Source organism: Bubalus bubalis, chromosome X (assembly GCF_019923935.1).
Source record: "Bubalus bubalis isolate 160015118507 breed Murrah chromosome X, NDDB_SH_1, whole genome shotgun sequence".
NCBI classification, from domain to species: domain Eukaryota; kingdom Metazoa; phylum Chordata; class Mammalia; order Artiodactyla; family Bovidae; genus Bubalus; species Bubalus bubalis.
In genome coordinates, this window is record NC_059181.1 from 106415266 (window position 1) to 106442726 (window position 27461).

At 39.8% G+C, this 27461-nt stretch overlaps 2 protein-coding genes across 3 annotated transcripts in view; one reads left to right on the forward strand and one right to left on the reverse strand.

The window, feature by feature from the left end:
- The window catches only part of TMLHE (trimethyllysine hydroxylase, epsilon), a 61587-nt gene extending 59368 nt beyond the window's left edge, over positions 1–2219 (reverse strand). Inside the window, exon 1 of one of the 2 annotated variants that reach the window (XM_044937574.2) lies at positions 2066–2219. The gene's annotated coding sequence lies outside the window, so the exon portion shown is untranslated. The remainder of the gene's footprint in view (positions 1–2065) is intronic. The other variant, XM_025277249.3, reaches the window with a different exon arrangement.
- Positions 1801–27461, forward strand: part of SPRY3 (sprouty RTK signaling antagonist 3) — a 121096-nt gene continuing 95435 nt past the window's right edge. The window contains exon 1 of the mRNA XM_006076656.4: positions 1801–1918. The gene's annotated coding sequence lies outside the window, so the exon portion shown is untranslated. The remainder of the gene's footprint in view (positions 1919–27461) is intronic.

Below are 27461 nucleotides of genomic sequence, written 5' to 3' on the forward strand. Positions count from 1 at the left end.
GCCAGTCCTATGCTCACCCACGAGGTCGGCTCAGCAGATGTCTAGCAGAAGTCCCCTCTCACCATGTTGATCACTTGGGAAATCATCAGGTCCCCCATCCTAAAGGACATTCGCATTCATAACCAGCGGCCACTCTTTGTTTAACCCCTGCAGGCGTGGCAGAGACCAGATTTTGCCCAAAGCCTGTAAATTGTCCTGCAAATTCTTTACATGTGGGCAACAGCAAGTGCATGTACAGCCCATATGAGCACGGGGGACATGTGGTGTCGTAGAGAGAGGGTCGCAATGGTGCCCAGCTTGTGGATCCGTGTTCACTTTGGCTCCAAGCAGAAAGAGACTCTTCCTATCAGAAGGGTGTATTCACCCAGGGCCTGAGTCCACCCCACCCCACCTCATCCTGACAGGCAGAAAACACAGCTGCCAGAAACACTGCAGAGAATGAGTGATCAGTTAGGATATTTTACTGCTGTTTCCAAAGTTGACAAGCAGAGATACAGAGCTGCTTGTGGTTCCTCATACAGATACTAAAATCAGAAAGTGATCCCTCCCAGTCCACCATTCTTCTTAGAAATGGGGGGGACATGCAAAAGACACCCCCAGACTTAACCCACCCTTTGAACATTCCCTTCATCATACTGGTTATGAGATAAAGTATAACATCTTTAAGTATCACGACAGATAAACACATTTACCTCTTGTGGTTGTGAAGATTACAGTGTTTTGCATAATATATGGTTGCCATTATCATTGTCACTAGTTGCTTAATGAGAAGGAATTAGAGGGATAGCATCATGTCCCTCGATAGTGTTTCTAATTCTTTGCCCTTATGCTGCTGCTGTCGCTTCAGTCATGTCCGACTCTGTAGATGACAGCCCACCAGGCTCCGCCGTCTCTGGGATTTTCCAGGCAAGAACACTGGAGTGGGTTGCCATTTCCTTCTCCAGTGCATGAAAGTGAAGTCGCTCAGTCGTGTCCAACTCTTCGTGACCCCATGGACTGCAGCCTACCAGGCTCCTCAGTCCATGGGATTTTCCAGGCAAGAGTAGTGGAGTGAGTTGCCATTGCCTTCTCCTTTGCCCTTATAGTTAATGCAAAATCAAGTGTAATTTTTAATAGAGTGTTTCCTGAAAATACCAAGCTAAGAGGCAACCCTAAAAGACAACTCTATGGGAATGGCATATGAAAGCATTCCTCCATATGAGAGCTCAGGTCTGTCTTGCAGCGTTTGAGTACACAGCTAAGTCACCCAAATCTTTCCGATTAGACTTTTTGTCAGACCGTGTACAATGCTCATTCAACCCATAAGGTTTTGGACAATGATTTATCATCTGGTTAAACTCTTTAATGGTAAAGCATTCAGAAGGGCATTCTTCAGAGTTAACATTCAACCAAGGCATTGAATTAATGTTGTTTCCAGTTTTCCCAGCAGCCGGTAAAGTAAGCCTCCTTGGGCTTTGCAGAATTGTTTGCATAACAGAGAGAGATCTGGCCTAACTTCCCCAATGCCCTGCCCTGCCTCTTGCTAGGTTTCCTGCTCCGGAGGGGCTGAGAAAGGGTACCATCTGGGCAGAAAGCATTAGCAAAAAAGAGTCGGTGCTGCAAGGTCCTGCAGACAACCGAATTCCAGCTTGCACTGCACTGCCCAGCCAGGCGAAGCATGGAGATGGGAGGGATTCGCTGAAAGCTGGCCACAGTGAAGGTCAGACCCAGGGCGGGGAAGTCTGCTCGAGTTTGAGACTATGTCCTCTGGGCAGCAGTCCCAAAGCGAGGCTGCTGCAGCTCTGCAAGCTGTTCCCAAGCACTGGGTCCAGCAGACCACGCGCTGATCTCCGGGCTCTGGGTCGCGCAAGTGCCACCCACCGTGTAACGGAAGCCCTGCGGCAAGGCACAAGTGGCCTTCTCCAGTGCCAGGGTGAAGGTAAGTACCACCGCCCTGGGGCCCAAGTAGCCAGGGTGGGGGCGGCCACTCTCTCACTTCCCCGGGCCTGCAAGCCAGCGCCTCGGCCACGCCACTCATCGAACCCACCCAGAACACCCCTTCCCCGCTCCATGGGGCGGGACCCACCTGTGCCAGAGGTCGCGACTCCTGATTCAGCCAAGTGGACGAATCGCAAGCGAGGACAGCCTCGGAAGGCAGCCCTGCGCCCGCCCTTTTGCTTTTGGCCCCGAAACCGGCAGCCCCACGCTCCCCCCTCCCGCGGCGCAAGGCCCCATTACCCGCCCGGAGGCCCCGCCCCGCTCCTTCCGGCCGGAGGGCGGAGCCTCGCGCCGGGCATGCAACTGGTGGCCGCGCGCGCTGGATATTTGGAATCAGCAGGATGGAGACGGGTCGCTGAGGTCGATTCCTAGCAGATTGGGAACCATCAGTTGCAGACAGCAAAATAGATGGACCCATAAAATGATGCGTGTAATACCCAGGTCGCCTTGCTTGCCTTTTCAGGACTCCGCCTCGGATGCTCCTATTTCCAGTAGTTTTATTGAGGTTCACTAAATTTACTTCTTCCAATAGACTCCACCGCTCTCTTGAGCTTACGTGAACACAGCACTCACTGCTGGCCTCCCACCAACTCTTTGTTGTTCAGGCGCTCGGTCGTGTTCGATCCTTTGCGACCCCGTGGACTGCGGCACGCCAGGCTTCCCCTCAATTTAGTTGAGCACTTTGAATCCAAGGTCCAGGTACAGTGTTAAGTACAGTGAGCGCTAGAATGGAACGAATCATTAGGAACACACATCTTAGGCACGCAAACACGGAAGAATAGTATACATATGACAAAGAGGGACAAATTAAGCTCACTGAAATACTATGTGTGATGGAAATTCAGGGCAAAGGGAAAAACTGAGAGCAACAAATAACAAATGTCATGTATAGACATTGAAAATGAGAGACTGAGCAGTCTGGTAGTTATTGAACATGCAAATTGTTATTCAAAATGGTAATAGAAAAGGAAAGGTTTGTAGAAGTCAGGACCAACAAAGGAAAAAAACCCCTTCATACTTTTACCCTGTAATTCTTTCTGCCAAATGCTTTATCCCTAATTGTCTATTTTCAAAATTGATACTCATTATTTTTGGCTCAATTGAGATACTACCTCCTCTATGAATCCTTCCTTTTCTTTCCTAGGTAAGTGTATATTCTGGTTTTTCATGAGTCCAATGTGACCAATGGTCTCAAGCACAGGCCTCAAGTATAACCACTTATCATTCTGGATTATAGTTTCTCTGTTTGCATGCCTGTGTCCCTCCGTGAGCAGGTAGCTTCTTGAAAGCTGGAAATTCATATTTTTCAAATTTATTTTCAGAGTCCCTAGCCAGAACCTAACAAATCTTGTGTGTAGTGAATATTTGGTGAGCATTATCTAGAACCAGTGAGTAGAAAGAAAAAAGGCTATAGCTAGGATGTGAATTAATGTACATAAGAATACTGAATAATGTGAGATGATAGACTCAGACTGGAGTTTACTCATGCAGCAAACATTAATGAGTGTTGACCAAACTCCAGGTGCAGTATTAACCACTGAGTGTAAGATAGTAAACAAAAACTGGAGAGAGTTCATGCCCTATGGAGTTTAAAGAGCAAATAGGAATTAGCCAGGCAAACAGGAAAAGGAACATTCCAGATGGAAGGAACAGTATGACCAAAGGTCCTGTAATAGGAAAGAGCATGACGATAGCAACTAGAGTGACAAGATCGATAAGGGGAAGTTGAAATCAACAGGTAGAAAGTACCCAGAAAGAGGCCAGAGGTTGATAGATAAAGCCTGTTTAAAAGCTGGGGAAAAAAGAAGCCATTTGCCTTAATAATAGTAACCAACATTTATTAAATTAACCACCATAGGCCAAAGGCTGAACTAAGTATTTATAACATTTAAGATAGATAATATTATTATCCTTGCTTTAAGGATAAGGATATCTTTGCTTTAAGGATTAAGGACACTGGGGCTCAGAGAAATTAAGCAGTTTTACAAGGATCACACAGTAGTTAAGTGTCAGGGCTGACACTGAAACCTAGTTAATCAGGCTCCATGGAAACAGTGAGAGACTTTATTTTCTTGGGCTGCAAAATCACTGCAGATGGTGACTGCAGCCATGAAATTAAAAGATGCTTGCTCCTTGGAATAAAAGCTATGACCAATCTAGACAGCATATTAAAAAGCAGAGACATTACTTTGCCAACAAAGGTCCCTCTAGTCAAAGCTATGGTTTTTCCAGTAGTCATGCATGGATGTGAGAGTTGGACCATAAAGAAAGCTGAGTGCCGAAGATTTGATGCTTTTGAACTGTGAAGTTGGAGAAGACTCTTGAGAGTCCCTTGGACAGCAAGGAAATCCAACCAGTCCATCCTAAAGGAAATAGGTCCTGAATAGTCATTGGAAGGACTTATGCTGAAGCTGAAGCTCCAATACTTTGGCCACCTGATATGAAGAGCTGAGTCATTGGAAAAGACCCTGATGCTGGGCAAGATTGAAGGCGGGAGGAGAAGGGGACGACAGAGGATGAGATAGTTGGATGGCATCACCAACTCGATGGACATGAGTTTGAGCAAGCTCCGGGAGATAGTGAAGGACAGGGAAGCGTGGTGTGCTGTAGTCCATGGGGTCACAAAGAGTCAGACAAGACTGAGCACAGAGTTAGTTAGTTATGATTCTGTTATAATTACTTAATTGTTGTTTTCCCTTATTATGATATGTATGTGTTTATGTGAAGCAGCTAACATAGTGTCTAGGACAGAGTGGGAACTTAAAGAACATTTGTTGAATGAGTGAGTTAATGTCTGATTAGTAAGCAATGGTTGTAAATTACTACAAAATAAGAAATGGACAAACCAACGGTAATATCTGGGTTATTTTATGTTTTAACCACCCTGGCCTGCCTTCCCTTATGTTGCTAGAACTCACCAGGCTTGTTCCTTCTCTGACTCAAAAAATATAATCTTCTCATCTATTTATCTCCACTTGTACTGCTAATATTTGAGGCCAAGTGTTGGTAATTTTTTTCAAAGGGTCAGATAGTAAATATTTTAGGCTTTGTGGGGCACACGCAGTCTCTGTCTGCCACCATTCAAATCCACATTCATTGACCAAAAGCAGTCACAAGTAATATTTAGATGATGAGCGTGGATATATTCCCATTAACATTTATTTATGAAAATAGACAGGAGGCAGAATTAGGCCTGTAGGCCTTAATTTTACAGTTTAGCTTTCCATGTGGCACAGTGGTAAAGAATCCACCTGCAATGCAGGAGACACAGGGGATGTAGGTTCGATCCCTGGGTCAGGAAGATCCCCTGGAGGAGGAAATGGCAACTCATTCTAGTATTCTTGTCTGGGATATCCCATGGACAGAGGAGCCTGGCAGGCTACAGTCCATGGGTTTCCACAGAGTCAGACACGGCTTAGTGATTGAGCATGCATGCACGCTCTAACCTAAAATGGGCTGTTGTATAGGAATGATGTATGGGAGCCATCATCTTTGGTCAACATCTACATCTTGGTTTTATCAGCATTTTAGTGAAGCCTTCATGCTTTCTAATGCTGTTCATAACCTTGAGAATTGTTGAAAAGTGAATCAAAGTGTGTATTGCAATTTTGAATTTTTGTTCATCAAAATGATCTCTAAAAGAATCAACCATTTTGATTCTTTGAAATAAATTTCTAATTGATTTCAAAGCTTTCAAATTTCTAATCTTTGAAAGGTTAGAAAAGAAATTTCTAATCTTTGAAAGGTTACAAAAGAAAGAAAATGAAGATTCATAATAAAAGTAACTTTTATTATGTAACTTAAAGTGACTTTAGCCAGAAAATAAATATTCTGTACACAGTGCAATGTTGAATTTGGTTGAGGCTTTGGTCTATAACACTAATTCTAGTCTATATACAGAAACACATGAATCCTAAAGGTTTTCAGAAGAAATCGTTTAGGCCATACAAAACTTCCCTCATCTACTGATGGATAAAAATTGGGTAAAAGCTGAAAATTATATTAATTTTGTGTATGAGAATATGAACAGGATATGGACATTTCTGACTCTCATCAGGAATATGGTTCAGCACAAACTTAGTAGCCTGTACAGTAAGTTTTACACTGTAAAGGCATTTTAGTAGTTTAAAGGCACACATGGGACTCTCCAATGAGAATGCTGCAGTGGGTTGTCATGCCCTCCTCCAGGGGATCTTCCTGACCCAGGGATCGAACTCTGGTCTCCTGCATCTCCTGCACTGCAGACAGATTCTTTATTGCTGAGCCCCCTATATATACATGTTTTTAAACTTTGATGTCCTCCTCTTAATCTGTCTTATTTTGATTTAATTCTTTGTGCAGCCAGAAGAACCCAGAAGGGTAGAAGAAAATCTGTTCCTCCCTGATAGGGACACATAGTGATATTGTGCAGGGCCCTGTGGGGTTCCGGGGCACAAAGCCTGTGTCCTCCATTTCTTTGATGATAGGAAACAGCCTTCACTCACCCTCCTTGACCCAATGCGAGTTCCAATGGGCAGATTCAAGCAGTTCTTAATTAGGGAAGGGAGGGGATGCCAGACCAGGGAGAAACAAACAGTCAAGAGCAGCCTTGGGATAGGGTCCTGGTTCCCCTCAAATGGATACACACAACAATATCTTTGATTTGCTTTACAGATATTGAAACTCTCTCAATGTGGGAGCAGTTAGCAATTAACAATTGTATGCTGCCCACAAGCATGTAGACCCCAGGCCAGTTGGACCTGAAGGTTGATGATGCTGACTCCCACTTATTTCACCATCAACCCATCAGAAGAATGTCCACTAGCTGATCACAACCTCCTCTTTGAATAATTACTGTAAAACTTCTCACTATCTCTCCAAAGTGAGGACACATGGTTTTGGGGGCAGCAGCCCACTATGTCTCCCTTTGCGTGGCAAAGGGATAAAGTTATTCTTTTCTTAAAAAAAAAAAAAAGGCACAAAAACCTACCTGCAACTAACTTAAATGAAAGAGAAAAATTTATGAAAAGATAATGGGCTGCCTCACAAAAAGGTAGGAGTGGAACATTCAGAACTTGGAAAGGACAAGGTACAGTTAGGCCTCAAGAATGATCAAAACCAAGGGTTCAAATGTTATTAAGATTCTCTATCATTCTTTAATCTATTCTTCCTCATACATTTATTGGTACACTCTCTTTCTCTCTCTCCCCCTCTCTTTTTCTCTCCCTTTCTCTACCCCTCTGCCCCTTCTGCCAAAGTTCCTTTTGTTTCTCAAGTCCATGCAACAGGAAATATGATTACTGACACCTCCCTAAATTTTCACCCTACAGCTTCAATCACTGGTTGGATCATCAGAGTGATGATCCTTGTAGAATGAGCTTGGGAGTGTTCCTCCCTCTACAAATATTTGGAAGAGTTTCACAAGTCTTCTCTAAATGTCTGATAGAATTCACCTGTGGAGCCATGTGGTCCTGAACTTTTGTCTGTTGGAAGATTTTTATTCACTGTTTTTCAATTTCATTACTTGTGGTTGGTCTGTTCATACTTTATATTTCTTCCTGGTTCAGTCTTGGGAGATTGTACCTTTCTAAGAATTTGTCCATTTCTTCCAGGTTGTCCATTTCACTGGCATATAGTTGCTTGAAATAGTCTCTTGTAATCCTTTGTATTTCTGCAGTATCAGTTGTGACTTCTCCTTTTTAATTTCTAATTAGACTGATTTGAACCATCTCCCTTTTTTTCTGGATGAGTCTGAAAATTTGTTGTAAATCCTACAAAGTTTGCCTAGGTACTCAACTAGCACAATTGGCTATATAGTACTGTACTATAATAGGTTTATAATGCTTTTCACACAAATAATATATTATTTCATTCTTTTTTATGGCTAAGTAGTATTCCATTGTCTATATGAAATACATGCACATCTTCTTTATCCATTCATCTGTTGCTGGTAGAATATACCTGTTCTAAAGTAATACACATTGAAGTATTTAAAGGGAAAAGAGGCATGAGGTCAGTGACTTACTCTTAGATGGTTTAGAAAGTAATAATAATACCAAAGATTAAATATATACATACAAATATATCTTTGTAAATATAAATATATACAGAAATATGTATAAATATTTGCATAGAGACAGAGGAAGAGAGAGAGGGATGAAGTAACAAAGCAAGTATTTGCAAAATGTTAACAATTAGTAAATCTGAGTGAAAGATGTACCCAAGACCCTCATAACTATTTAGTTTCCTAAATGAAATTTACCTTTAAATGTAAATTATTTCAAAGTAAAAAGTTAAAATTAAATATAATCAAGAAAAAAGTATGTGAAAATATTAGTATAAAATAATGATTCTTCAAGTGTGGTACTGGACTTCTAGGTCCTTATCTATTAGAAAGTTGTTAGAAATGCAAAGTCTCCCATCCTACCCCAGACCTATTGACTAAGAACTCTGGTGTTGGAACTCAGCAACCTGTGTTGTAACAGCTCTCCAGGAATTCTGATATATGGTAAAGTTTGAAAACCACCGGAATAAAAATATCATTAGAATAAAAATGAAACCTTTCTAAATAGCAAAATATATATCAAAAAGTAAAGTGAAATATTTTATGTGCATAATACACACTCATATACACACATATATTCATATGCCAAAATTGAGACCCTCCTCCCAAAGTTACTATTTATAATAGGATCAAAAATTACAAGGTCTATTAAAATAAATCCTATAAAAGGTGTAATGTTTTTAGGAAAAGAATTTTAAAACTTTAGAAAAATTTAAAAGACTTAGGTGAATATAAGTTATAATATGTTCATAAGGGAAGATTCATTGTCATAAACTTAGTTACTTTTTTCAAATTATTCTACACATTAAATGAAAATACAATCAAGATATCAATAGAATTTTATTCTTATAGAACTTGACATGCTGATACTAAAATTCATATTATAATTCATGTAGAAGAGAAAATAGATAAAAAGAGTCATGAAACTTCTGAAGAATAAGTATAAAGAGCTTATATTAGTAGATAGCAAAATTTACTACAAATCCATAATAATGAAACAGTATAGTATTAAGGCACACATGAATAGACAAATAACTGATGGAGAAAATAATGAACTTATAAGCAGAACTATGTATAAATGTAATCTTATTATATGACACATAGAGAACAATAAGTCAGTGGGTGAAATGATTGACTCTTCAATAAACAGAATTAGGATAATTGGCTCTTAGGGAAACAGATAAATGTAGATCAATACCTCACACCACTCACAGACATTTAAGAATTTAATTTCTGAGTTAAATCCTAAGAAAAAGCATATATATGTATATACACACACACAAACACACACGTATATATAGTAAAAGTGAATGGACTAGATCTATTTTTTAACAATATAGATACATCATAAAAACATACAATTAAGTGAAAAAAGTAACTTTTAAAAGGTGTGTCCAATATGAAACCATTTATATATACATGAAGTTGTATATATACATTATATATTACAGTAAGTCTCCTACATATGAATGAGTTCTGTTCCGAGAGCATGTTCATAAGTCCAATTTGTAAGTCCAACAAAGTTAACCTGCTGCTAAGTCACTTCAGTCATGTCCGACTCTGTGTGACCCCATAGACGGCAGCCACCAGGCTCCCCCATCCCTGGGATTCTCCAGGCAAGAACACTGGAGTGGGTTGCCGTTTCCTTCTCCAATGCAGGAAAGTGAAAAGTGAAAGTGAAGTCGCTCAGTTGTGTCCGACTCTTAGCGACCCCATGGACTGCAGCCTACCAGGCTCCTCCATCCATGGGATTTTCCAGGCAAGAGTACTGGAGTGGGGTGCCATTGCATAGGTACCCAATTAACGCAATCAGCTATATAGTACTGCACTGTAATAGGTTTTTAATACTTTTCACACTAAAAATACATAAAATGTAAACAAGCAAAAAACAGGGGGAACATTTTTAATCTATAACACAGCACCTTGAAAAGTGCAGTAGTGCAGTACAACAGCTGGTATCCAGTGAACAGGCAAGGATTACTGACTAGAGGAGGGAGACGAAGTGGGAGATAGTAGAGCTGAAAAGTCAAGAGCAGTAGGAGTCAGAGGGCGAGCTGCAATGTCACTCATGCCTGCATTGATGGGACAGTGTCTGGCTCCTTGCTGGACTCAATTCTATCCACCCTCTTGAAGAAACAATCCAGTGATGTCTGGGTAGTTACTCTATTTCTCGCCATAGATGACACAGTAGCAGTGGATTGCATTCTGAATACCTGCTGCAACATTCATGTACCATTCTAGGTTCAGGTCCTGGGCTTCAAAAACTAACCAATGCCTCCTCAGATAAAGAAAATCCCCTTGCCATTTGCTGTCTTGTAAACCTCACTTGTTCTTCACTTACTTCTTCCTTTGGTCTTTCTCTGGTCTCTCTGTGGCCACCAATTCTAATAAGTTGAAAGGAAGTGTAAATTCAGTTCAGTTCAGTTGCTCGGTCGTGTCTGACTCTTTGTGACCCCAGGACTGTAGCACACTAAGCTTCTCTGTCGATCACCAACTCCCAGAGCTTGCTCAAACTCATGTCCATCAAATTGGTGATGCCATCCAACCATCCTCAAGAGGCTTCTCCAACACAACAGTCAAAAAGCATCAATTCTTTGGCCCTTAGCTTTCTTTATGGTCCAACTCTCACATCCATACATGACTACTGGAAAAACCATAGCTTTGACTAGATGGACCTTTGTTGGCAAAGTAATGTCTCTGCTTTTTAATATGCTGTCTAGGTTGGTCATAACTTTTCTTCCAAGGAGCAAGCGTCTTTTAATTTCATTGCTGCAGTGACCATATGCAGTGATTTTTGGAGCCCAAAATAATAAAGTCTGTCACTGTTTCCATTGTTTCCCCATCTATTTGCCATGAAATGATGGGACTGGAAGCTATGATCTTAGTTTTTTGAACGTTGGGTTTTAAGCTTTTTCATTCTCCCCTTTCACTTTCATCAAGAGGCTCTTTAGTTCTTCTATTTCTGCCATAAGGGTGGTGACATCTGCATATCTGAGGTTATTGATATGTCTCTTGGAAATCTTGATTCCAGCTTGTGCTTCATCCAACCCAGCATTTCGCATGATGTACTCTGAATATAAGTTAAATAAGCAGGGAGACAATATACAGCCTTAATGTCAAGGCTGTAAGGAAGTGTAAGGTTAGTGGCAAGAAAATGAGGGAACTCCTATCTATCTGGTGGCTTTTGTTGCCCCAGTAAAAGAGGTAAATTTATCTGCTGGGAGGATGGTGGTATGTGATATGTATGCGTTATTTCTGTCCATCAAGAGATACTATTAATAGATGGGAAAGGAAATCCACAGAGTACAAGATAATTGTAATATGTACAAACCATATGGCAATATGGCAAACCACCCCAGTATACTTGCCATGAAAACCTCATGAACTGTATAAAAAGACAGAAAGATATGACATCGAAAGATGACTGCCCCAGTTCAGAAGGTGTCCAGTTTGCTACTGGGGAAGAGTGGAGGACAGCTACTAATAGCCCCAGAAAGAATGAAGTAGCTGGGCCAAATAGAAAACGATGCTGAGTTGTGGATGTGTCTGGTGGTGAAAGTAAAATTCAATGCTTCAAAGAACAGAATTGCATAGGAACCTAGAATGTTAGGTCCATGAATCAAGGTAAATTGGCAGAAGATGGCAAGAGTTAACATTGACATCTTAAGAATCAGTGAACTAAAATGGATGGCAGTGGGCAAATTTAATTCAGATGACCACTATATCTACAACTGTGGGCAAGAATCTCATGGAAGAAATGGAATAGGCCTCATGGTCAACAGAAGAGTCTGAAATGCAGTACTTGGACGCAACCTTAAAAATGACAGAATGATCTCGGTTTGTTTCCAAGGCAAGCCATTCAACATCACAGTAATTTAAGCCTATGCCCCTACTACTGATGCTGAAGAAGCTGAAATTGATCAGTTCTATTAAGACCTAGAAGATCACCTAGAACCAACACCAAAAAAGATGTTCTATTTATCACTGGGGACCAGGATGCAAAAATAAGAAGTCAAGAGATACCTGGAGTAACAGGCAAGTTTGGCCTTGGAGAAAAAAAATGAAGCAGGACAAAGGCTCACTGAATTCTGCCAACAGAATACACAGGTCAGTTTAGTTCAGTCACTCAGTCATGTCTGACTCTTTGCGACCCCATGAATTGCAGCACAACCAGGACTCCCTGTCCATCACCAACTCCCAGAGTTCACTCAAACTTATGTCTATCGAGTCAGTGATGCCATCTAGCCATCTCATCCTCTGGCGTCCCCTTTTCCTCCTGCCCCCAATCCCTCCCAGCATAAGAATCTTTTCCAATGAGTCAACTCTTCACATGAGGTGGCCAAAGTATTGGAGTTTCAGCTTTAGGATCATTCCTTCCAAAGAACACCCAGGGCTGATCTCCTTCAGAATGGACTGGTTGGATCTCCTTGCAGTCCAAGGGACTCTCAAGAGTCTTCTCCAACACCACACTTCAAAAGCATCAATTCTTCCGCACTCAGCTTTGTTCACAGTCCAACTCTCACATCCATACATGACCACTGGAAAAACCATAGCTTTGACTAGATGGACCTTTGTTGGCAAAGTAATGTCTCTGTTTTTGAACATGCTATCTAGGTTGGTCATAACTTTCCTTCCAAGGAGTAAGCGTCTTTTAACTTCATGGCTGCAATCACCATCTGCAGTGATTTTGGAGCCCCCCAAAATAAAGTCTGACACTGTTTCCACTGTTTCCCCATCTATTTTCCATGAAGTGATGGGACCAGATGCCATGATCTTAGTTTTCTGAATGTTGAGCTTTAAGCCAGCTTTTTCACTCTCTTCTTTCACCTTCCTCAAGAGGCTTTTAGTTCCTCTTCACTTTCTGCCATAAGGATGGTGTCATCTGCATATCTGAGGTTATTGATATTTCTCCTGGCAATCTTGATCCCAGCTTGTGCTTCCTCCAGCCCAGCGTTTCTCATGATGTACTCTGTATATAAGTTAAATAAGCAGGGTGACAATATACAGCCTTGATGTACTCCTTTTCCTATTTGGAACCAGTCTGTTGTTCCATGTCTAGTTCTAACTGTTGTTTCCTGACCTACATGTAGGTTTCTCAAGAGGCAGGTCAGGTGGTCTGATATTCCCATCTCTTTCAGAATTTTCCACAGTTTATTGTGATCCACACAGTCAAAGGCTTTGGCATAGTCAATAAAGCAGAAATCTTTTGCTTAGGCCAAAGTTATCTACTAGCTCTAGGGTATTCTATTTTTACCCTCTTCCATATTCCATGATTTAGGATTATCCATGTTATAAAGGTCCAGGAGCCCAGGCATACTTATGAAGAATTTGTTCTTTAAGTGTCTTTCAAATACAAAAAGTAGGGCATCATAAACAGTGAGCTATTTGGAACCCTAATGCAATACTGGCTCCATTCCAATGATTTGCTTTTGGAGATAAACAACCTAGATCATACAAATAATAAAGCGATTCTTTTTGAGCTTTAAGTACCTACTGAATAATTTCTAATGTGTCTCTAAATAATCATCAATGGCTTTTATAGAGTTGTTGTTGTTCAGTAGCCCAGTCGTGTCCAACTCTTTGTGACCACATGGACTGCAGCATGCCAGGCCTCTCTGTCCCTCACCATCTCCTGAAGTTTGCCCAAGGTCATATCCATTGCATTATGGAGTTACCTTTAAGCTAATTTGCTTTTGTTTTCTTTTCTCATCCTTTCTCTATTTTTATATTTCTATTCCTTCACATAATGCAATCTATTTTAAATACTTATACTATTATACTCCTCAGTGATCTTCCACAAAACCTTTTAAAATTTTTCCATGGACCTCCCACTCCCAACATTCTAAACCTTGAACTATTTAAGATGTGCAATTTATGTAAATCAAATTATTCTTCTGTATTTTTACCTGTATCTTAAGAAACTGACTTTAAACTCACACCCGCCAGAAAGATGAATCATAAGCGTATTTATAATCCCTATGCTGATACATAGGAAAAGAAATGCAAGAAAGCAAAATGGCTGTCTGAGGAGGCCTTACAAATAGCTATGAAAAGAAGAGAAGTGAAATGCAAAGGAGAAAAGGAAAGATATAAGCCTCTGAATGCAGAGTTCCAAAGAATAGCAAGGAGAGATAAGAAAGCCTTCCTCAGCGATCAATGCAAAGAAATAGAGGAAACCTCAGCGATCAATGCAAAGAAATAGAGGAAAACAACAGAATGGGAAAGACTAGAGATCTCTTCAAGAAAATTAGAGATACCAAGGAAACATTTCATGCAAAGATGGACTTGATAAAGGACAGAAATGGTAGCGACCTCACAGAAGCAGAAGGTATTAAGAAGAGGTTGCAAGAATACAGAGTACTGTACAAAAAAGAGCTTCATGACCCAGATAATCACGATGGTGTGATCACTCACCTAGAGCCAGACATCCTGGAATGTGAAGTCAAGTGGGCATTAGAAAGCATCACTATGAACAAAGCTAGTGGAGGTGATGGAATTCCAGCTGAGCTATTTCAAATCCTGAAAGATGATGCTGTGAAAGTGCTGCACTCAATATGCCAGCAAATTTGCAAAACTCAGCAGTGGCCACAGGACTGGAAAAGGTTAGTTTTCATTCTAATCCCAAAGAAAGGCAATGCCAAAGAATGCTCAAACTACCGCACAATTGCACTCATCTCACACGCTAGTAAAGTAATGCTCAAAATTCTCCAAGCCAGGCTTCAGCAGTGCATGAACCATAAACTTCCTGATGTTCAAGTTGGTTTTAGAAAAGGCAGAGGAACCAGAGATCAAATTGCCAACATCTGCTGGATCATCAAAAAAGCAAGAGAGTTAAGGAAAAACATCTATTTCTACTTTATTGACTATGCCAAAGTCTTTGACTGTGTGGATCACAATAAACTGGAAAATTCTGAAAGAGATGGGAATACCAGACCACCTGATCTGCCTCTTGAGAAACCTGTATGCAGGTCAGGAAGCAACAGTTAGAACTGGACATGGAACAACAGACTGGTTCCAAATAGGAAAAGGAGTACGGCAAGGCTGTATATTGACACCCTGCTTATTTAACTTATATGCGGAGTACATCTTGAGAAACGCTGGCCTGGAAAAAGCACAAGTTGGAATCAAGATTGCTGGGAGAAATATCAATAACCTCAGATATGCAGATGACACCACCCTTATGGCAGAAAGTGAAGAGGAACTAAAGAGCCTCTTGATGAAAGTGAAAGAGGAGAGTGAAAAAGTTGGCTTAAAGCTCAACATTCAGAAAACTAAGATCATGGCATCTGGTCCCATCACTTCATGGAAAATAGATGCGGAAACAGTGGAAACAGTGTCAGACTATTTTTTTGTGCTCCAAAATCACTGCAGATGGTGATTGCAGCCATGAAATTAAAAGAAACTCCTTGGAAGGAAAGTTATGACCAACCTGGATAGCATATTGAAAAGCAGAGACATTACTTTGCCAACAAAGTTCCGTCTAGTCAAGGCTATGGTTTTTCCAGTGGTCATGTGTGGATGTGAGAGTTGGACTGTGAAGAAAGCTGAGCGCGGAAGAATTAATGCTTTTTTTTTTATATCATGGAGATAATTTTATTTCAGGGCCTACAAAGTTGCCCTAATATCCCTACCCACCCCCCAACCTTCTGACACATTCACACTATTTTGGAGGCAAATTCTGAAAGTTTTATTTGTTTGTGTGAATATAAAATATGTATGCTTTTTAAAATAGTATGTAATAGCTTCTGATGAAAAGCAATATTTCCTTACCCCATCTATCTTCTAGTTTACACTTTATTTAAAAATATGATTGAGGACTATTCCATGAACACAAAAGAGCAAGCAATTAATATATAACACATGAAAAGTATGAAGAAAGAAACCATACCATGGCTAAAGAGAAAGCAGTCTGCCTTGATAGCCTGGGTTCCTTCCTGCTATACTGCATCTGCCCTTTTCCGACCTCAGAGGTAACCTCTATTGTGAATTTTGTATTGATCACCCCCTGGCTTTTTAAAAATGTGTTGCTTTATATGAAGACTTCCCAAAGTAATATGTATTTAATATTGCATGTTTTCAGAATGTATAAAAATGGTATAGAATAGTGTATTATTTTTTGATGATTTTTTTCAACATCTTATTTTTGAAATGTATATTTTTTGATAGGTTTAATTGTAGCTCCTTTATCTTAACAGCTGTAAACTCTTCCATTGTATCACCATTCCGTTCCCCTTCTAAATCTATTCTACTACTGTTATGTATTTAGGCTGTCTCCAGTATTTATTCTTTTTTTTTCTTTTTTTTTTAAATTTTATTTTATTTTTAAACTTTACATAATTGTATTAGTTCTGCCAAATATCAAAATGAATCCACCACAGGTATACATGTGTTCCCCATCCTGAACCCTCCTCCCTCCCCAGACCATCCCTCTGGGTCGTCCCAGTGCACCAGCCCCAAGCATCCAGTATCATGCATCGAACCTGGACTGGCAACTCGTTTCATACATGATATTTTACATGTTTCAATGCCATTCTCCCAAATCTTCCCACCCTCTCCCTCTCCCACAGAGTCCATAACACTGTTCTATACATCAGTGTCTCTTTTGCTGTCTCGTACACAGGGTTATTGTTACCATCTTTCTAAATTCCATATATATGCGTTAGTATACTGTATTGGTGTTTTTCTTTCTGGCTTACTTCACTCTGTATAATAGGCTCCAGTTTCATCCACCTCATTAGAACTGATCCAAATGTATTCTTTTTAATTGCTGAGTAATACTCCATTGTGTATATGTACCACAGCTTTCTTAACCATTCATCTGCTGATGGACATCTAGGTTGCTTCCATGTCCTGGCTATTATAAACAGTGCTGCGATGAACATTGGGGTACACGTGTCTCTTTCCCTCCTGGTTTCCTCAGTGTGTATGCCCAGCAGTGGGATTGCTGGATCATAAGGCCGTTCTATTTCCAGTGTTTTAAGGAATCTCCACACTGTTCTCCATAGTGGCTGTACTAGTTTGCATTCCCACCCAACAGTGTAAGAGGGTTCCCTTTTCTCCACACCCTCTCCAGCATTTATTACTTGTAGACTTGGATCGCAGCCATTCTGACTGGTGTGAAATGGTACCTCATAGTGGTTTTGATTTGCATTTCTCTGATAATGAGTGATGTTGAGCATCTTTTCATGTATTTGTTAGCCATCTGTATGTCTTCTTTGGAGAAATGTCTATTTAGTTCTTTGGCCCATTTTTTGATTGGGTCATTTATTTTTCTGGAGTTGAGCTGTAGGAGTTGCTTGTATATTCTCGAAATTAGTTGTTTGTCAGTTGCTTCATTTGCTATTATCTTCTCCCATTCTGAAGGCTGTCTTTTCACCTTGCTAATAGTTTCCTTTGATGTGCAGAAGCTTTTAAGGTTAATTAGGTCCCATTTGTTTATTTTTGCTTTTATTTCCAATATTCTGGGAGGTGGGTCATAGAGGATCCTGCTGTGATGTATGTCAGAGAGTGTTTTGCCTATGTTCTCCTCTAGGAGTTTTATAGTTTCTGGTCTTACATTGAGATCTTTAATCCATTTTGAGTTTATTTTTGTGTATGGTGTTAGAAAGTGTTCTAGTTTCATTCTTTTACAAGTGGTTGACCAGATTTCCCAGCACCACTTGTTAAAGAGATTGTCTTTAATCCATTGTATATTCTTGCCTCCTTTGTCAAAGATAAGGTGTCCATATGTGCGTGGATTTATCTCTGGGCTTTCTATTTTGTTCCATTGATCTATATTTCTGTCTTTGTGCCAGTACCATACTGTCTTGATAACTGTGGCTTTGTAGTAGAGCCTGAAGTCAGGTAGGTTGATTCCTCCAGTTCCATCCTTCTTTCTCAAGATTGCTTTGGCTATTCGAGGTTTTTTGTATTTCCATACAAATTGTGAAATTATTTGTTCTAGCTCTGTGAAGAATACTGTTGGTAGCTTGATAGGGATTGCATTGAATCTATAAATTGCTTTGGGTAGTATACTCATTTTCACTATATTGATTCTTCCAATCCATGAACATGGTATATTTCTCTATCTGTTAGTGTCCTCTTTGATTTCTTTCACCAGTGTTTTATAGTTTTCTATATATAGGTCTTCAGTTTCTTTAGGTAGATATATTCCTAAGTATTTTATTCTTTCCATTGCAATGGTGAATGGACTTGTTTCCTTAATTTCTCTTTCTGTTTTCTCATTATTAGTGTATAGGAATGCAAGGGAATTCTGTGTGTTGATTTTATATCCTGCAACTTTACTATAATCATTGATTAGTTCTAGTAATTTTCTGGTGGAGTCCTTAGGGTTTTCTATGTAGAGGATCATGTCATCTGCAAACAGTGAGAGCTTTACTTCTTCTTTTCCATTTTGGATTCCTTTTATTTCTTTTTCTGCTCTGATTGCTGTGGCCAAAACTTCCAAAACTATGTTGAATAGTAATGGTGAAAGTGGGCACCCTTGTCTTGTTCCTGACTTTAGAGGAAATGCTTTCAATTTTTCACCATTGAGGATAATGTTTGCTGTGGGTTTGTCATATATAGCTTTTATTATGTTGAGGTATGTTCCTTCTATTCCTGCTTTCTGGAGAGTTTTTATCATAAATGGATGTTGAATTTTGTCAAAGGCTTTCTCTGCATCTATTAAGATAATCATATGGTTTTTATTTTTCAATTTGTTGATCTGGTCTATTACATTGATTGATTTGCAGATATTGAAGAATCCTTGCATCCCTGGGATAAAGCCCACTTGGTCATGGTGTATGATCTTTTTAATGTGTTGTTGGATTCTGATTGCTAGAATTCTGTTAAGGATTTTTGCATCTATGTTCATCAGTGATATTGGCCTGTAGTTTTCTTTTTTGTGGGATCTTTGTCAGGTTTTGGTATTAGGGTGATGGTGGCCTCATAGAATGAGTTTGGAAGTTTACCATCCTCTGCAATTTTCTGGAAGAGTTTGAGCAGGATAGGTGTTAGCTCTTCTCTAAATTTTTGGTAGAATTCAGCTGTGAAGCCGTCTAGACCTGGGCTTTTGTTTGCTGGAAGATTTTTGATTGCAGTTTCAATTTCCGTGCTTGTGATGGGTCTGTTAAGATTTTCTATTTCTTCCTGGTTGAGTTTTGGAAAGTTGTACTTTTCTAAGAATTTTTCCATTTCTTCCACGTTGTCCATTTTATTGGCATATAATTGTTGATAGTAGTCTCTTATGATCCTTTGTATTTCTGTGTTGTCTGTTGTGATCTCTCCATTTTCATTTCTAATTTTATTGATTTGATTTTTCTCCCTTTGTTTCTTGATGAGTCTGGCTAATGGTTTGTCAATTTTATTTATCCTTTCAAAGAACCAGCTTTTGGTTTTGTTGATTTTTGCTATGATCTCTTTTGTTTCTTTTGCATTTATTTCTGCTCTAAGTTTTAAGATTTCTTTCCTTCTACTAACCCTGGGGTTCTTCATTTCTTCCTTTTCCAGTTGCTTTAGGTGTAGAGTTAGGTTATTTATTTGACTTTTTTCTTGTTTCTTGAGGTGTGCCTGTATTGTTCTGAACTTTCCCCTTAGGACTGCTTTTACAGTGTCCCACAGGTTTTGGGTTGTTGTGTTTTCATTTTCATTCGTTTCTATGCAAATTTTGATTTCTTTTTTGATTTCTTCTGTGATTTGTTGGTTATTCAGCAGCGTGTTGTTCAGCCTCCATATGTTGGAATTTTTAGTAGTTTTTCTCCTGTAATTGAGATCTAATCTTACTGCATTGTGGTCAGAAAAGATGCTTGGAATGATTTCTACTTTTTTGAATTTACCAAGGCTAGCTTTATGGCCCAGGATGTGATCTATCCTGGAGAAGGTTCCATGTGGGCTTGAGAAAAAGGTGAAATTCATTGTTTTGGGATGAAATGTCCTATAGATATCAATTACGTCTAACTGGTCTATTGTATCGTTTAAAGTTTGTGTTTCGTTGTTAATTTTCTGTTTAGTTGATCTATCCATAGGTGTGAGTGGGGTATTAAAGTCTCCCACTATTATTGTGTTATTGTTAATTTCTCCTTTCATACTTGTTAGCATTTGTCTTACATACTGCGGTGCTCCCGTGTTGGGTGCATATATATTTATAATTGTTATATCTTCTTCTTGGATTGATCCTTTGATCATTATGTAGTGACCTTTTTTGTCTCTTTTCAGAGCCTTTGTTTTAAAGTCTATTTTATCTGATATGAGTATTGCTACTCCTGCTTTCTTTTGGTCCCTATTTGCATGGAAGATCTTTTTCCAGCCCTTCACTTTCAGTCTGTATGTGTCCCCTGTTTTGAGGTGGGTCTCTTGTAGACAACATATGTAGGGGTCTTGTTTTTGTATCCATTCGCCAGTCTTTGTCTTTTGGTTGGGGCATTCAACCCATTTACGTTTAAGGTTATTATTGATAAGTATGATCCTGTTGCCATTTACTTCATTGTTTTGGGTTCAAATTTATACACCGTTTTTGTGTTTCCTGTCTGGAGAATATCCTTTAGAATTTGTTGGAGAGCTGGTTTGGTGGTGCAGAATTCTCTCAGCTTTTGCTTGTCTGAAAAGCTTTTGATTTCTCCTTCATACTTGAGTGAGATCCTTGCTGGGTACAATAATCTGGGCTGTAGGTTATTTTCTTTCATCATTTTAAGTATGTCTTGCCATTCCCTCCTGGCTTGAAGAGTTTCTATTGAAAGATCAGCTGTTATCCTTATGGGTATTCCCTTGTGTGTTATTTGTTGTTTTTCCCTTGCTGCTTTTAATATTTGTTCTTTGTGTTTGATCTTTGTTAATTTGATTAATATGTGTCTTGGGGTGTTTCGCCTTGGGTTTATCCTGTTAGGGACTCTCTGGGTTTCTTGGACTTGGGTGATTATTTCCTTCCCCATTTTAGGGAAGTTTTCAACTATTATCTCCTCAAGTATTTTCTCATGGTCTTTCTTTTTGTCTTCTTCTTCTGGGACCCCTATGATTCGAATGTTGTAGCGTTTAATATTGTCCTGGAGGTCTCTGAGATTGTCCTCATTTCTTTTAATTCATTTTTCTTTTATCCTCTCTGATTCATTTATTTCTACCATTCTATCTTCTAATTCACTAATCCTATCTTCTGCCTCTGTTATTCTACTATTTGTTGCCTCCAGAGTGTTTTTAATTTCACTTATTGCATTATTCATTATATATTGACTCTTTTTTATTTCTTCTAAGTCCTTGTTAAACCTTTCTTGCATCTTCTCAATCCTTGCCTCCAGGATATTTATCTGTGATTCTATTTTAATTTCAAGATTTTGGATCAATTTCACTATCATTATTCGGAATTCTTTATCAGGTAGATTCCCTATCTCTTCCTCTTTGGTTTGGTTTGGTGGGCATTTATCCTGTTCCTTTATCTGCTGGGTATTCCTCTGTCTCTTCATCTTGTTTAAATTGCTGAGTTTGGGGTGTCCTTTCTGTATTCTGGCAGTTTGTGGAGTTCTCTTTATTGTGGCATTTCCTCGCTGTGTGTGGGTTTGTACAGGTGGCTTTTCAAGGTTTCCTGGTTAGGGAAGCTTGTGTCGATGTTCTGGTGGGTGGAGCTGTATTTCTTCTCTCTGGAGTGTAATGAAATGTCCAGTAATAAGTTATGAGATGTCTATGGTTTTGGGGTGACTTTGGGCAGCCTGTATCTTGAAGCTCAGGGCTGTGTTCCTTTGTTGCTGGAGAATTTGCTTGGTATGTCTTTCCCTGGAACTTGTTGGCCCTTGTGTGGTGCTTGGTTTCAGTGTAGGTATGGAGGCGTTTGATGAGCTCCTGTCAATTAATGTTCCTTGGAGTCAGGAGTTCCCTGGAGTCAGGGTTTGGACTTAAGCCTCCTACTTCCAGTTATCGGTCTTATTTTTACAGTAGTTTCAAAACTTCTTCTATACAGCACCATTGATAAAACATCTACGTTAAAGATGAAAAATTTCTCTACTGTGATGGTCACTCAGAGAGGATCACAGCGTTACATGGAGAAGAGAAGAGGGAGGAGGGAGTTAGAGGTGACCCAAATGAGATGAGGTGGAATCAATAGTGGAGAGAGTGGGCTAGCCAGTAATCTCTTCCTTATGTGCACTCCACAACTGGACCACTCAGAAATGTTTACGGAGTTATACAAAGAAGAGAAGAAGGAGGAAGGAGACAGAGGTGGCCAGAAGGATAAAAGGGGGAAATGAAAAGGAGGGAGACAGATCCAGCCAGTAATCAGTTCCCTCAGTGTTCTCCACCGTCTGGGACACACAGAAATTCACAGAGTTGGGTAGAGTAGAGAGGGGTTAGGGAGGAGATACAGGCGACCTGGTGGAGAAAACGGAGAATCCAAAGGGAGAGAGAGCAGTCAAGCCAGTAATCTCGCTCCCTAGTGAAAAATGGGTCCTGAAGATTGGGTTCTTAAAGGTACAAAATTGGTAACAAATACATAAAAGCAAAAATTAAAAATCTAGAGTAGAGTTTGGAATTTCAAAAATACGATGTTAATGAAAAGAAGAAGGAAAAGAAAGAGAGAAAAAATGAAGAAAGAAAAACAAACAAGGTCACGAAAATTATAAAGAAACTACAGGTACAAAATTGATAACTAATACCAAAAAGCAAAAAATTAAAAATCTAGAGTAGAGTTTGGAATTTCAAAAATACAATGTTAAAAAAAAAAGAAGAAGAAAAATAAAGAGAGAAAACAAACAAACAAAAACAAACAATGTCGCAAAAATTATAAAGAAAATACAGGTACAAAATTGATATCAAATACCAAAAAACATAAATTAAAAATCTTGAGTAGAGTTTGGAATTGCAGATATACGATGTTATATAAAAGAAGAAGAGAAAGAAACAGAGGGAAAAAAAGGAAAAAAAAAGTCACAGAAATTATAAAAAAAACTATAGGTACAAAATTGATAACATATACCAAAAGGCTAAAATTAAAAATCTAGAGTAGAGTTTCGAATTTCAAAAATACGATGTTAAAGAAAAGAAGAAGGAAAAGAAAGAGAGAAAAAATGAACAAAGAAAAACAAACAAGGTTGCGAAAATTATAAAGAAACTACAGGTGCAAAATTGATAACTAATACCAAAAAGCAAAAATTAAAAATCTAGAGTAGAGTTTAGAATTTCAAAAATACAATGTTAAAAAAAAGAAGAAGAAAAATAAAGAGAGAAAACAAACAAACCAAGAAAAACAATGTCTCAAAAATTATAAAGAAAATACAGGTACAAAATTGATATCAAATACCAAAAAGCATAAATTAAAAATCTTCAGTAGATTTTGGAATTGCAGATATACGATGTTATATAAAAGAAGAAGAGAAAGAAACAGAGGAAAAAAAAAGTCACAGAAATTATAAAAAAAACTATAGGTACAAAATTGATAACATATACCAAAAGGCTAAAATTAAAAATCTAGAGTAGAGTTTGGAATTTCAATAATACAATGTTAAAGAAAAGAAGAAAAGGAAAAAGAAAACAAAACACGGTCAAAAAATTATAAAATATATATATATGAAGTTTGCTGAAGAAGAAAAAAAATAGGGTCTTTTTTTTTTGCAAAGTAATAGGTTATAAAAATGAAAATTAGAGGACAATAGAGGACTTAAAATTAAAAAAAATTAAAAAAAAAAGGAAAGAAAGATTGATCGTAAAAATAGTAAAAATATATCTAGGTCTTTCTCTGGTTTTGTTGTGAGTATTGTGGGTTCAGTTCATTTTTGGCTAGTTCCTTGGTCTGACTTATATTTCTCAATATTTATAGGCCCCTTCCTATGTAGTCCGTAGTAACCACAGGGTTTTAATCTATGGCCTGTAGCTTCCAAGGCGTTTCCCTCTGTTATAGCTTCTTCTGTTTGCTGGTCTCTTCAGTGTCTGGTTTCCACCCTGACACAAAGGGGATGGTGGAGGACACTTTTTTTTTCTTTTCTTTTTTTTTTTTTTTAGGCTCACTTGTTCAGTCGCGCTGTGGGGAGGAAGGGAGGGATGCTGCAAACAGATAACACTGGCGTGCGCTCGCAGTACCTCAGCCACACTGGGTCTGCCCCCGCTCACGGCACGTGTAGCCTCCCTGCCCACACTGCTTGGGCTCTAGGTTGTTCCGCCGGGAACAATCAGAGGCCGACCCTGGGCTGACCTCCCAGGTCCAAGCCGCTCAGGTTCAGGCACTCGGGTAGTCCTCAGAGGCACAGACTCGGTTGGGCCTGCGTTTTGTGCTCTTCCCAGGTCCGAGCAGCTCAGGTGATGAGGTGTTTGGTGAGGGCCAATGCTGCGACTTATCGCCTCCCCGCCACTCGGTTATCTGGGTGTAAAACCGGCGCACCTTCTCAGGCAGATGTTGACCGTCCAGACCCCCAAGAAGTTTTAGTTAGCAAAGAAAAGAAGCCTACTTACAGTTTTATAGATAGTGTCTCTCTGGGGCTGCAATTGCCCCCTTCCGGCTCTGGCTGCCTGTCACCAGAGGGGGAAGGTCTGCAGCCGGCTCTCTGTTCAGTCCTTTGTTCCATGCGCGGGCCTGGTGGTGTCTTAGGTTAGGGCTGGCTTTTTGCGTGGTAGATATCCCAGTCTGGTTTGCTAGCCCAAATTATTTCGCTCAGATAGCGCTCAGGACATTCGGGCCAGATTCTTACTCGAAGGGACGCAGCCCGCGCCGCGCTTCCCTGCCCAGCCCCCACTTGCTAATGGCATGTGCAGGCGTCTGCGCTGCTTCTCCGCTAGGGGAGTTACCGTAGGGCTTGCAATCTGTGAGTTTTAATTGTTTATTTATTTTTTCTCCCTGTTATGTTGCCCTCTGTGCTTCCAAAGCTTGGCACAGATTCGGCAGTGAGAAGGTTTCCTGGTGTTTGGAAACTTCTCTCTTTTGACGGAACTCTGTCCCTCCCTCTTTTGTCTCTTTTTTTGTCTTTTATATTTTTTCCTACCTCCTTTCGAAGACTTGGGTTGCTTTTCTGGGTGCCTGATGTCCTCTGCCGGCATTCAGAAGTTGTTTTGTGGAATTTACTCGACGTTTAAATGCTCTTTTGATGAATTTGTGGGGGAGAAAGTGTTCTCCCCTTCCTACTCCTCCGCCATCTTGGCTCCTCCCCAGAATTAATGCTTTTGAAGTGTGGTGTTGGAGAAGACTCTTGAGAGTCCCTTGGACTGCAAGGAGATCCAACCTGTCCATTCTAAAGGAGATCAGTCCTGGGTGTTCATTGGCAGGACTGAGGATGAAGCTGAAACTCCAATACTTTGGCCACCTCATGTGAAGAGTTGACTCATTGGAAAAGACTCTAATGCTGGGACGGTTTGGGGGCAGGAGGAGAAGGGGACCACAGAGGATGAGATGGCGAGATGGCGAGATGGCATCACCGACTCGATAGACATGAGTTTGAGTTTATTACGGATGTTGGTGATGGATGGGGAGGCCTGGCATGCTGCAATTCATGGGGTCGCAAGCAGTTGGACACGACTGAGTGACTGAACTGAACTGAACTGAATGCTGATATATTATTTGCTAATCACAGTAAAGACAACAGTACTGGTGCAACTAATGGCTAGACGTATTTAACATTAACACAAAAACTTTTCAAATGAATCCCCACATAAAACACTTAAATTTACAATGAGAATATCTAGACATTCCTCAGTAAATTGAATCACAGTGTGAATGCAAATGTGTAGATTATTATTCTAAATGAATTGGATATCACATATTTGCATGCTCAGTGAATTGAGTTCTCACACATACTAGATTAGTGAAGAAGGTAAAATAGCATAGTGTAGAAAGCACTTGACTAGGAGTCACGAGATTTAGTTCTCATTTTGGCTCTGTTACTAACTAGCTATGTATTTTTGAGGAAGTACCATAATATCTGTTGGCTTCAGAATTATCTGTGAAATGGAGAAGTTATGGTAGAAAATTCCTTTTCTTTTTATTTTGTTTCACAGTTTAAAAAATTCGTTTGTAAGATCTATCTTGTCTGACCTCAAAACAATCTATGAATTAGGCAGAGTGGGTATGATTTTTCCTATTTTACAAATTCGGAGCGGTTTGGCAAAAAGACTTGGTCAAGGTCATGAAGAATCAGATCTAGAGTCTTTCTTTTTCAATGTTCTTTCCATACTACTATACTGGCCCTTTAAAGCCCTTTAGGCTTCCCAGGCAGCTCAGTGGTAAAGAATCTACATGCCAATCTAGGAGACACAGGTTCGATCCCTGTGTCAGGAAGATCCCCTGGAGGAGAAATGGAAACCCACTCCAGTATTCTTGCTTGAGAAATCCCATGTACAGAGAAGCTTGGTGGGATACAGTCCATGGTATTGCAAAGAGTTGGACACTACTGAGTGAGCATGCTCATGGGGGCCAGGTGCACTGATCATCCTCAAACAAGAGTTCCCTGAGGCAAGCTGTACCAATTACTAGTCCATGATCTTTGCTTAAAACATCTTGAGGAAGCTTCCATAAGCCACTTATCCTTATCCATCAGAGGGCAGACTGAATGAAAACCACAATCACAAAAAACTAGTCAAACTGATCGCATGGACCACAGCTTTGTCAAACTAAATGAAACTACGAGCAATGCCATGTAGAGCCACCCAAGATGGACAGGTCATAGTGGAGAGTTCTGACAGAACGTGGTGCATTGGAAAAGGAATGGCAAACCTGGTCAGTATTCTTGCCTTGAGAACCCCATGAGCAGTATGAAAAGGCAAAAAGATTGACACTGAAAGATGAACTCCCCAGGTTGGTTGGTGCCCAATATGCTACTGGAAAAGAGTGGAGAAATAACTCCAGAAAGAATGAAGAGATGGACCCAAAGTGAAAACAATGCCCAACTGTGGATGTGACTGGTGATGAAAGTAAAGTTTGATCCTGTAAAGAACAATATCATAGGAACCTGGAGTGTTAGGTTCATGAATCAAGGTAAATTGGAAGTGGTCAAACAGGAGATGGCAAGAGTGAACATTGACATTTTAGGAATCAGTGAACTAAAATGGACTGGAATGGACGAATTTAATTCAGATGAACATTATATCTACTGCTATGGGCAAGAATCTCTTAGAAGAAATGGAGTAGCCCTCATAGTCAACAAAAGAGTCTGAAATGCAGTACTTGGGTGCAGTCTCAAAAATGACAGAATGATTTCTGTTTGTTTCCAAGGCAAATCATTCAATATCACAGTAATCCAGGTCTATGCCCCAACCACTAATGCCAAAGAAGTGGAAGTTGAACGGTTCTGTGAAGACCTACAAGACCTTCTAGAACTAACACCATAAAAAGGTGTTCTTTTCATCTTAGGGGACTGGAATGAAAAAGTAGGAAGTCAGCAGATACCTGAAGTAACAGGCAGGTTTGGCCTTGAAGTACAAAATGAATCAGGGCAAAGGCTAACAGAGTTTTGCGAAGAGAATTCACTGGTCATAGCAAACACCCTCTTCCAACAACACA